The sequence below is a fragment of the Lithobates pipiens genome, unplaced genomic scaffold, assembly GCF_037356315.1.
Source record: "Lithobates pipiens isolate NorthernLeopardFrog02 unplaced genomic scaffold, aLitPip1_a1.2 Scaffold_28, whole genome shotgun sequence".
NCBI lineage: Eukaryota > Metazoa > Chordata > Amphibia > Anura > Ranidae > Lithobates > Lithobates pipiens.
Window position 1 is genome coordinate 138,590,718 of NW_027507789.1, and position 12,917 is coordinate 138,603,634.

Consider the following 12,917-nt stretch of genomic DNA (forward strand, 5'->3'; position numbering starts at 1 on the left):
CTGTATATATGTCAGCCCCCCACACCTGTATATATGTCAGTCCCCCCACACACACCTGTATATATGTCGGCACCCCCCACACACCTGCATATATGTTAGCCCCCCACACCTGTATATATGTCAGCCCCCTCACACACACCTGTATATATGTCAGCCCCCCCACACACACCTGTATATATGTCAGCCCCCTCACACACCTGTATATTTGTCACCCCCACACCTGTATATATGTCAGCTCCCCCACACCTGTATATATGTCAGTCCCTCTCACACACACCTGTATATTTGTCCGCCCCCAAACATTTAAATATGTCAGCCCCCCACACCTGTATATATGTCAGCCCCCCTCACACACACCTATATATTTGTCAGCCCCCCCACACCTGTATATATGTCAGCTCCCCTCACACACACTTGTATATTTGTCCACCCCCCCAAACCTGTATATGTGTCAGCCCCCCCACACCTGTATATATGCCACTCCCCCTCACACGCACCTGTATATTTGTCCGCCCCTTCACACCTGTATATATGTCAGCCCCCCACACACCTGTATATATGTCAGCCCCCTCACACCTGTATATATGTCAGCCCCTCACACACCTGTATATATGTCAGTGCCCCCTCACACACACCTGTATATTTGTGCACCCCTCCAAACCTGTATATATGTCAGCCACCCCTCACACCTTTATATATGTCAGCCCCCTCACACCTGTATATATGTCAGCCCCCCACACACCTGTATATATATCAGCGCGCCCCACACCTGTATATATGTCAGTGCCCCCCCCACACACACCTGTATATTTGTCTGCCCCCCAAACCTGTATATATGTCAGCCCCCTTAACACCTGTATATATGTCAGCCCCCCACACACACACACACACACACACACCTGTATATAGTCAGCGCCCCCCCACACACCTGTATCTATGTCAGCGCCCCCCACACACATCTGTATATATGTCAGTGCCCCCCCCCCCCACATACACCTGTATATATCTCAGCACCCTCCCACACACACCTGTATATATGTCAGCCACCTATCCACACACACCTGCATATATGTCAGCGCCCCCCCACACACACACACTTGTATATATGTCAGCGCCCCCCCCCCCCCCACACACACACCTGTATATATTTTAGCCACCCCTCCACACACACCTGTATATGTTATCTCACAATAGTGCGTACACCCCTCACATTTTGTGTAAATATTTTATTTTATCTTTTCATGTAACAACCATGAAGAAATTACACTTTTCTACAATGTAAAGTAGTGAGTAAACAGCTTAAATTTGCTGTCCTCTCAAAATAACTCAACACACAGCCATTAATGTCTAAACCACTGGCAACAAAAGTGAGTACACCCCTAAGTGAAAGAATCCAAATTGGGCCTAATTAGACATTTACACTCCCTGGTGTCATGTGACTTGTTAGTGTTACAAGGTCTCAGGTGTGAATGGGGGCAGGTGTGTTAAATTTGGTGTTATCGCTCTCACTCTCTCATATTGGTCCCTGGAAGTTCAACATTTCACCTCATGGTAAAGAACTCTCTGAGGATCTGAAAAAAAGAATTGTTGCTCTACATTAAGACGGCCCAGGCTATAAGAAGATTACCAAGACCTTGAAACTGAGCTGCAGCACAGTGACCAAGACCATACAGTGGTTTACCAGGACAGGTTCCACTCAGAACTGGCCTCATCATGGTCGACCAAAGACGTTGAGTGCACGTGCAACGTCATATACAGAGGTTGTCTTTGAGAAATAGACGTATGAGTGCTGCCAGCATTGCTGCAGAGGTTGAAGGGGTGGGGGGTCAGCTTGTCAGTGCTCTGACCATACCCTGCACACTGCAACAAATTGGTCTGCCTGGCTGTCATCCCAGAAGGAAGCCTCTTTTAAAGATGATGTACAAGTAAGCCCGCAAATCGTTTGCTAAAGACAAGTAGACTAAGGACATGGATTACTGGAACCATGTCCTGTGGTATGAGACCAAGATAAACGTATTTGGTTCAGATGTTGTTAAGCGTGTGTGGCGGCAACCAGGTCAGGAGTACAAGGACAAGTGTGTCTTGCCTACAGTCAGGCATGGTGGTGGAAGTGTCATGGTCTGGGGCTGCATGAGTGCTGCTGACACTGGGGAGCTACAGTTCATTGAGGGAACCATGAATACCAATGTGAACGGTGACATACTGAAGCAGAGCATGATCCCCGCCCTTCAGAGACTGGGCCGCAGGGGGCAGTATTCCAACATTATAACAACCCCAAAAACACCTCCAAGATGACCACTGCCTTGCTAAAGATGCTGAGGCTAGAGTGCAAGGTCTCTAACATCCAGCAGCTCTGTGATGTTGTCAAGGAGGAGTGGAAGAACTCCATACCCAAGAGGGTTAAGGCAGTAATGGTGGCCACACAAAATATTGTGTTGAGTTATTTTGAGGGGACAGCAAATTTACACTGTTATACAAGCTGTACACTCACTACTAAAAGATATAATAAAATATTTACAAAATTGTGAGGGGTATACTCACATTTGTGAGATGCTGTATATGTCACGGCCCCCCCCCCTCCCCACACACACACACACACATACACACACACGCACACCTGTATATATGTCAGCTACCCCTCCACACACCTGTATATATGTGGGCGTCCCCCCACACACACCTGTATATATGTCAGCCACCCCTCCACACACCTGTATATATGTCAGTGCAACCCCCTCACACACACAGCTGTATATATGGCAGCCCCACATACACAAATCTATACACATACAAGCCTCTGGCCCTTCCTGTACACAAACAGCCCCCCTCCCTTTCCTTCACAGCCCCTACTTGTAACTTCTTACCTGATCCCAGCTCGTTTTTACAAAGCTGACATGTTGCATGAGAAGCATAGTACAGGCAGATCACTGTTACACGAGGGGGTGCACGTGCACATAGTAGCCAGAAGTGGCAGTAAAGAGCTTGATGTCTAAAATCAAACACACGAAAACTGCAGAAACTGTGAGATCCTTACTATCAGGCCTGTACTGGCCATCGGGACTACCGGGAGATTCCCGGTGGGCCGATTGGCTCAGTGGGCCGCTGGGCCGGTTGTCAGACAGTGCGTCTGACTCACTACACTACTGTCTGCCGCGGCTGGACTCTCCATTTCTGTAGAAGTTTGTGTTTAACGCCGGCCGCGACCACGGCTCCGCTCCAGCACCTGGGCCGCCACACAAGTACCACCCCCTCGTGATGCTGCCACTCACTCCCCTTAACATTACTGGCAGCCTCGATGTCCCAGCGCCGTGACGTCACTCACGGCCGGAGGGCGGACGCGGCCCGGGGACATGGGAGGAGTCGGAGCGTAGCAGCTGCTTCCCAGGCTTAGCTGCCTGGCCTGGGACTGCGTTCAAGAGGAGAAAGCGCCGCCGAGGAGGGACCAGAACATTGCTTGGAGCAAGTCCAGGACTCCAGACAGCAGCACAGACAGGGTCAGGGACAAAGAAAAGTCCATCACCTCACCAGTGTCATTCAAGTAACAAGTAAGGACTAAATAAGCTAATCGAATGCTATACTGGATGCAGGCTGCTATTGTCAGTGTCTGTGATATCTGTAATATGCAGCATGGAGGGGGTAGGGGTAAATGTACTGCCACTGTCCACGGTAATTGATGAATAATTTAATGTCACTGTCCATGGTAATTAATTCATAATTTATTGTCACTGGTCACAGTAATTGATGAATAATTTAATGCCACTGTCCACGGTAATTGATGAATAATTTTAATGCCACTGGTCACGGTAATTGATGAATAATTTTAATGCCACTGGTCACGGTAATTGATGAATAATATAACCACCTCGCGCCCGCCCTATAGCCGAATGACGGCCGTAGAGCAGGCGCTTTCGTCCGGGTGGCCGTCCCTGGACGTCCTGTTGTTAACTTCCGCAATGCGCGCCGCCGCGGGCGCGCATCGCGGAAGTTCTGTGTTCGCCGTGTCCCCCGGGGACAGGCAAACACAGATCGCTGTAAACGGCCAATCACAGTGGCCGTTTACAGCGCGATCGGCGTGTCCAATGGGAGATGATCTCATATGTAAACATATGAGATCATCTCTCAGCGCCGCTCTCCCTCCTCAGACAGAGTGTGAGAGGGGAGAGATGAACGGCTGCAGCGGCCGTCAGTGTAAAAAAAAAAAAAAAGTGCCATCCTCCCCCAGTGCTATTTTGCCCCAGTGCCATCCTGCCCCAGTGCCATCCGCCCCAGTGCCACCTGCCCCCAGTGCCACCTGCCCCCAGTGCCACCTGTTAGTGCTATCTGTCCCCAGTGCCACCTGTTGTCAGTGCCATTTGTCCCCAGTGCCATCTGTCATTAGTGCCACGTATAAGTGCCATCTGTCATCAGTGCCATCTGTCATCAGTGCCACGTGTCATCAGTGCCACATAGTGCCATCTGTCATCAGTGCCATGTATTAGTGCCAACTGTCATCAGTGCCACGTATCAGTGCCATTTGTCATCAGTGCCACCTGTCAGTGTCACGTGCCATCTGTTGTCAGTGTCACGTGTCATCAATGCCACTTATTTGTCATCAGTGCCACCTGTCAGTGTCACGTGCCATCTGTTGTCAGTGTCACGTGTCATCAATGCCACTTATCAGTCAGTGCCAGACAGAAGACCGGGCCACCGCCTGTAAAAGAGCTATAAGAAGGAGCGGTAGCCCGGCAGAAGAACTGAAGAGGGGGTCAAGACCCCCGAAGTCGGAAGAAGAGGCCGCAGCGAGGAAGAAAGCCGGGCTCCTCCGTTAGCAAAAGAGCTAGAAGAAGATAGCGGAGGAGTCTGGCGAGAAGACCCCCGAAGACGGAAGACCCCCGGAGCTGTGCAATAAACTATTTTATCTTGTGTGTTGTTTGTTTTTTGTTTTTGTACTTTTTTTTGTACTTTTTTTTGTACTTTATTTTACAGGTGAATGGGTAGGGGTACATTGTACCCCATACTCATTCACATAGGGTGGGGGGCTGGTATCCGGGGGCCCCCTTATTAAAGGGGGCTCCCGGATTCCGATAAGCCCCCCCGCCCGCAGACCCCGACAACCAACGGCCAGGGTTGTCGGAAAGAGGCCCTTGTCCTCATCAACATGGGGACAAGGTGCTTTGGGGGCCCCCCCTTCCCCAAGGCACCCCCCATGTTGAGGGCACGCAGCCTGGTACGGCTCAGGAGGGGGGGGGGGGCGCTCGCTCGCCCCCCCCTTTCCTGGCCGGCCGGGTAGCGTGCTCGGACAAGCGTCTGATGTGGACTTGGTGGGACCCCCACGCCGATTTTTGTTGAGGTTCCCCTTTAAGTCCATACCAGGTGGCGGGGCCAGCGACGTCTCCTTCGCGGGCCCCGCCTACCTGGAGACCCGCTCGAAATTAGCTGACTTTTCTCCGGGCGGGAAAAGTCCGCTCATTTCAAAAGTACGGCGAACTGGCATACACACGGCCGGATTGTCCGCCGAAATGCGAGTGCGGCGGGAAGATTGGAGTGCAAAACTACTTTCTAAGTCCGCCGTACTTTTGGGTCAAAAAAGTATGCCGGAGGCTACACACGGAGGGATTGTCCAGCGGATTTCAGTTTGCCGGACTTTTCCACCCGCTTGTTTGATCGTGTGTACACGGCATTAGAGGTCTGACTAGTTATAATTTCCAGAAATATAGCAATGTAGGAATTGCTCCAAGGTCTGATTGGCTCGTTCTGCGGCCCCATTAGACTGCGTGTCACGTACCTTACAGCGAAGTCAGACTGTTGAGGGTGGCCTCTTGCACGGTTCCGGTCTCCACACCCCTGGAGGTGGGAACAGGGAGTGTGAAGACAGCGAAAGGTTGCAGGTGCCTGCAGATTGAAGTTGAAGGCCTGAAGATGCTGGGTCCTCACGGAGGAAGAGGTGTAGGTCGATCACCGGAGGAATACAGCGGAAGCCAAGCAGGTGTAAAGGAAACACTGCACGTCTGGAACAAGCAAGGTCAGCAACTGGCTGGCAACGAGGTACAGGAACGAAAGGCAGGTGCGTAGTCAAGGACGAGCAAGGGTCTGGTAATGTGCTGGCAGTGAGGTACAAAATCAGGAAGCAAGCCGAAGTAGTAAGTCCAAGCCGAGGTCAGTAATAGTCCAGGAAATAGTAAACAAGGAGTATCCAAAAGAATAGGCGAATCCAGCACTGGTATCAGGCCAGGATCCCGTTTATATAGGGTGAGATGTGCCAGGATTAGTGGAAGTGGCCATACGTGCGTGAGTACGTACATATGTTCGGTTGGGGCGAGTGCGTCCACGTGTTCGGATTGGCGTGCGTCCGTTCGTTCCGGAACTCGTACGCCTCTGACGGGGACACCGCGGATGGCGCCTAGAACGAAAGTGAACCGCTGCTAGACGGGGACGAACCTTCACATGGTGAGTTCCCTGACAGTGCCCCCCCTTAAGGGCAGCCTCCGGGTGCCCCTTTGAACCAAACTTTGAGAGCGATGAAAGGCCCGTATGAGCCTCTGGGCATGAAGGTTCGCTTTGGGTTCCCAGGAATTCTCTTCAGGACCAAAGCCTTTCCATTTGATTAAATATTGGTTTTGTCCTTGACGTTTCCTGTAATCCAAAATGGCTTCGATCTCGAACTCCTCCTCTCCATCTACCAACACAGCTTCTGGAGGGCCTATCTCCCAATCTGGAAAGGAATTGGGTACATCAGGCTTAAGTAAAGAAGCAAGGAATACAGGATGGATCTTGAATGAGCCGGGAAGTTCAAGTTCATAGACCACTGGATTGATTTTCTTTTTAATTGGAAAAGGCCCCAAATATCTGGGTCCCAATTTTTTAGAGGGACATGGCAGTTTCAGGTTTGCGGTTGAAAGCCATACACGATCACCGACCTTTAAGTCCAATTCCCCCCTTTTTTTCTTGTCGAAAAATCTTTTATTGTCTTCCTGTGCCTTGGAAATGGTTTCTTTAAGTACCTGGTTGTTGGTAACAAAGAAATTTAGCCTATCCTGGACAGCTGGTACAGGAGAATCCAGTATAAACGGCAGAAAAGAAGGATGAAAACCATAATTAGAAAAGAATGGTGACTGGTTTGTGGCAGAGTGAGTAGAATTATTGAATGCAAATTCTGCCAAGGGTAATAATGAGGCCCAATCCTCCTGGGAAAAGGAAGTGAAACAACGTAAGTACTGCTCCAACGTCTGATTAGTACGTTCTGTCTGCCCGTTCGTTTGGGGATGATAGGCTGAGGAAAAATTTAGTTTGATACCTAGAGCTTCACACAACGTCTTAAAGAATTTTGACGTGAACTGAACTCCACGGTCAGAGACAATATCACTGGGAATTCCATGGAGCCTAACAACTTCTTTAATGAATAATCTGGCTGTCTCAGTCGCAGACGGAGTTCCCTTCATGGGAATGAAGTGTCCCATTTTAGAAAAACGATCCACCACCACAAAGATAGAAGAGAACCCTTCAGATGGAGGGAGCTCAACAATAAAATCCATTGTGATTTTATCCCATGGTCTTTCAGGGATGGGTAATGGTCTCAACAATCCCCAGGCTTTATTTTTGCTATTTTTATTCCTGAGGCAGGTTGGACAAGAGTTGACACCGAATTTGTTTTCTTGTGAGTTGTGTGATAGGTGCTATAACACTGGAGAAATTCTTGATAAACTTTCTATAGAAATTAGAGAACCCAATGAAACGTTGCACCCCTTTCTTGTCAGTTGGAGGTGGCCAGGACAAAATGGCTGAAACCTTCTGAGGATCCATTTCCACTCCCTCAGTTGATATCACCAGGCCGAGAAAGTGAATGGTCTGACGTTCAAACTCACATTTCTCGGCTTTAGCATAGAGTCCATTTTGCCTTAGTCTGAGAAGAACCTGTTTTACATGGTCACGATGTGCTTCTAGAGAGTTATTAGTGCCAGGATTGGTGGAAGTGGCCGTATGTGCGTGAGTACGTACATACGTTCGGTTGGCGCGAGTGCGTCCACGTGTTCGGATTGGCATGCGTCCGTTCGTTCCGGAACTCGTACGCCTCTGACAGGGACACCGCGCATGGCGCCTAGAACGAAAGTGAACCGCTGCTACACGGGGACAAACATTCACATGGTGAGTTCCCTGACACTGCGGGTGATACTCAGAGGAGAAAGTAAGCTGAACTGGGACAAACTAACTACCCCTGTCTGAGACAATCACCTTAGGTAGTCCATGTAACCGAAAGATCTCCCGAGCAAAAATGGAAGCCAGTTCCTTAGAAGTGGGCAACGTCTTAAGTGGAATACAATGGCACATTTTTGAGAACCGGTCAACCACCATAAGGATAACTGTGTCGCCCTGGGAGTTGGGTAACTCCAGAATGAAATACATAGACAGGTGGGTCCAGGGCCTCTCTCCATTGGATATGGGTTGTAGGAGGCCCCCTGGAAGGTGTTGTGGAGTCTTACTCTGAGCACACGCAGAACAGGCAGCTACAAGGGCAGTTACATCAGGCTAGGCAACCAGAATTGTTGGGAAATGGCCTAAAAGAGTTGATTCTTCCCAGGGTGTCCAGTAGCCTAGGGAGAATGGTAAGTCTGGAGCACAGCAGTACAGAGACTCTCTGGGACAAAGCAGCGGTCACAAAGTTTCTCAGGAGGAGCATGGACCTGATCAGCAAGAATTTTGTCACCCAAAGAAGAAGTAAGACTGGTGCGAACCGTAGTCAGAATACGATCAGAAGGAATCCCAGGAACCGTAACCATATTGGAAATGGAGGAAAATTGTTGTGACAAAGCGTCAGCCCTTACATTCTTAGTACTGGGTAAGAATGAGACAATGTAATTGAAACTAGACAAGAAAAGAGTCCATCTTGCCCTTCTGGGAGAGAGGCGTTTTGCCTCAGACAAGAATGTGAGATTCTTATGGTCAGTAAGGATGAGAACCAGCACAGTGGTACCTTTGAGGAGATGTCTCCGTTCTTTCAGGGCTAAAATGATTGATTGCTAACAGCTCTCTGTCACCAATCTCGTAATTGCACTCTGCAGGTGACAATTTCTTGGAAAAATAGCCACAAGGATGCATAGTGCTCTCAGTGGTAAGATGCTGAGACAGAAGGGTGCCAACTCCAGTCTCAGAAGCATCAAACTCAAGGATAAAAGGTAACGTAGGATCAGGATATGCCAAAACAGGAGCAGAAACAAAGACTCTCAAAGTCTTTAATGGCCTCTGGAGACCAACTCTGTGGGTTTCTGGTCATATCAGTCAGGGTCTTGACCAGAGACGAGAAGTTCCGAAATAAACTTCCGATAATAGTTGGCAAAGCCAAGAAAACGCTGCAGAGGATGTAAACTCAGGGGCCGGGGCCACTGTAGGACTGCTGAAAGTTTCTCTGGGTCCATCAAAATACCAGCAGTGGAAATTACATAACCCAGGATTCTCCAATTTACAATTGAGATTGTTCTCTCCTAGTTTCTGAAGCACACGACAGACATCTGTGAGGTGGCTCTCCAGGAACTTGGAAAATATGAGGATATTGTTGAGATAAACCACCATACATAACTGCAAAAAATCTCGGAGGACATAGTTAATAAATTCCTGGAAAACTGCCGGGGCATTACAAAGGCCAAAAGGCATTACGAGGTACTCATAATGACCTGTTCTGGTATTAAACTCAGTTTCCCACTCGTCGCCCTCCTTAATGCGCACAAGATTGTATGCCCCTATCAAATCAAGCTTCATGAAAACTGCTCCCTTGAGGCGGTCAAATAACTCCATAATCAACGGAACCTAAAAGGCATTCTTAATCGTGAAACGATTGAGACCCTTATAATCAATGCAAGGTCTCAGTTCACCACTCTTCTTCTTCACAAAGAAAAAAACAGCACCAGCAGGAAACAAGGATTTGCGGATGAAACCTCGAGAAAGTGCTTCTGCAACATACTGCTCTATGGCCTTATCCTCCAAGACTGACAAAGGATAAACCCGGCCACAAGCGGGTATGTCACCGGGTTGATGGTCAATTGCGCAATCATATTATCGGTTTTGCTAAAATTTCAATACTCCTCCAGCAGGGAGGAGAGTGAAGATGTGCACAGGACTTTGGCTACCTTCTAGAAGCATGTCTTACTGCATTGTGGCAACCAGGAGAGAACCTCAGCACAGACCCAATCAAGAGAGGGGTTATGCCTCTGTAACCAAGGATAATCAATAATCAGCGCAAAATTAGGTGAGGAAATAACTTGGAATTGGATTATATCATGGTGAAGAGCCCCTACGGCCATGGACAATGGAACAGTCTCATGAGTCACATAGGCAGGCTGTAGAGGTTTTTTCCATCAAGAGCCTCAATGGCAAGTGGAGTGTCAAGCAGCTGCAGCAGAATCAAGTTCTTCAATACAAAGGCAGCATCAATGAACAGGCCTGATGCCCCAGAGTCAATTAGAGCCTGTATCTCTATGAACGACTCAGCCCAAGAAAGGGTAACCAAAACCAGGGGCTTATTCTGCATAACTGGGAACACCACCTAAGGTCTTTCCGTGACAGGACCTCAAGGTTCGGGCATTCCCTGGATGGGTAGGACAAGACTTCAAAAAGTGACCTGCCTGGCCACAATAAAGTCTCAATCTCTCCCACCTCCTAAGGGTTCTCTCATCCACAGAGAGATGCGTGAAGCCCAAGTGCATGGGTTCATCTTCACAGATCAACTCTGTACCAGGAGGCATGGGAGGTAAGGAAGGCAAGGGTGGGAAGTTTGGAGACAAATGTACAGGAGACTTCCGCAAGCGCTCCTTTAAAGTCTGCAGTCAATGAGGGTGGCAAACATGATCAGCCTCTCCAGCTCAGTGGGTATATCTCTGGCTGCTATCTCATCCTTGATGGTATACGAGAGACCATGAGAAAAAGCAGCCACGAGGGCCTCATTGTTCTAATCAACCTCTGCTGCCAGAGTACAGAATTCAATGGCTTAATCAGCAACAGTTCTCGTACTGTGTTTGATGGACATGAGGCACTTGGCAGCAGAAGCAGAGCATGCAGGAATGTAAAATACCCATTTAAAAGAAGTCACAAACTCAGGGTAACTCAAGACAACAGGTTTTCGCGTCTCCCATAGAGGGTTTGCCCAGGCCAAGGCTCTCTCAGAAAGCAAAGATATCAGGAAGCCTACTTTGCATCTGTCTGTGGGAAATGCCTGGGGCAACATCTTAAAGTATATCTCAACCTGTTTGAGATACCCTCTGCATTGGACTGGATCGCCCCCAAATTGCTGGGGAAGCAGAGCGGGACCAGACATATCTCTTATAGAGGTAATACTCGAGGCGGGTGCCTGCACAGAGACTGGAGCAGCAGCAGGGATGGCCTGCAACACAGGTTGTACCAGAGCAGCCACAGGGGAACATTCCAGGTGAGCCGTGCGACTCAGGAGCGTTTGTAACGCAGTGGCAAACTGATCAATGCAGTGATCCTGCTCATCCAATCTGGAAAAAATATTACCAACAAGTGGATTGACTGCAATTCGAATTTGAATTCATGGCATTTGCCTACTGTCAGAAACCATGAATCAGACTGAGGCAGAAGTACAGTTAAATCCCACTTGTTTAATAATAATAATAAAAAAGGTAAATAGAGTAAACATAGTAAAAACATAGTGAGAGTTCAGGAACCGGAACGGATAGTCAGACAAGCCAAAATGTCAGGGAGCCAGAGATGAACGTAGCAGAACAGCAAGCAGGATCCTGAGCCAGAAGGAATGTGAGCCAAGCAAGTCTTTAACAGGAACACAGGAGAGTGTCTCTAGAGATGTGACAAGGTGAAGGCAGAGATCATCTGGACTGAACGGCTTAAGTAGGCAGGACTGATGAGCAGGTTATCATCAACAGGTGAGTCACTGTGGAGAAATAGGAGCTGGCAATTAGCCGACAGCTGAGCAGTCAGCTTTGAGGAGCAAGGGCTGATCCCAGCCCTGACAGGATGTGGCCTAAATGCGCTACCAGTGGTGGGCTTAAACTGACATGGTTAAATAAAATGTGACTCTACTCACTGTATACTCAGCACACATACATCAGAGACCTTGTACCTTCACTCTCAGGAGTACATTGCAGAGAATACAACCAAAAATTACCCCCCCCCCCCAACCAGAACAATTCTACAATGACAAAATCCCTCAACCAACCACCCAAATCTCCCCCAGTGAACATCTTTTTTGCCAACTGTGTCCCAATGGGAAGATTTCTCATCAGTTTCTATCCCATATCCAAAACAGGAAGTGAGAGGAAATCCCTCCAAAGTAAGGGAATCCCAGGTTGTCACCAGAACTAGTTTCTCCTCTATAACGGTTCTAGTGAAAACCCAAAATGTGGTATTTTCCTTCACTTTCACAGGACAAATAGAGAGGGTAAATCTCCCTAATAGGATAGCAGGTACAGTAGGTTGACGCGTTTCATAATATGCTGTGCATATTCATAACTCAGGGATGCTATACTGACACTAACCACTCAGGTTTTCCAGACAAATAGTGCATGGCCAAATAAAACTACTAAAAACTAAACACAATAGTATAGACCTAATGAATTAATAAAAATGAAACATATATATAAATTTTAGACAAATTTTATACAAAACAGAGGGAGAATCCATGCATGTAAATATCAAAGGAGAGTAACAGTAAATACAAGGAGAAAGCCTCAGCTGTGATAAAGCGTGTTGTATGATTAACTTTACATCTGTGTGCAATCAAGTTAATCCACCTCCACCGACAGTAGTACAAGCCACTCACCTCACACAATGGACCTTCTGAACTAACAGACAGGTCTAATTAAGCATTCACAACCACTGGGATAACACAAATGACCAATGCTTCTCCTTATTTCCTGCTAATGATAGGCTTCACTGCTCCAATTCGAATATCGGATCCCTCAATCAGATCGCAC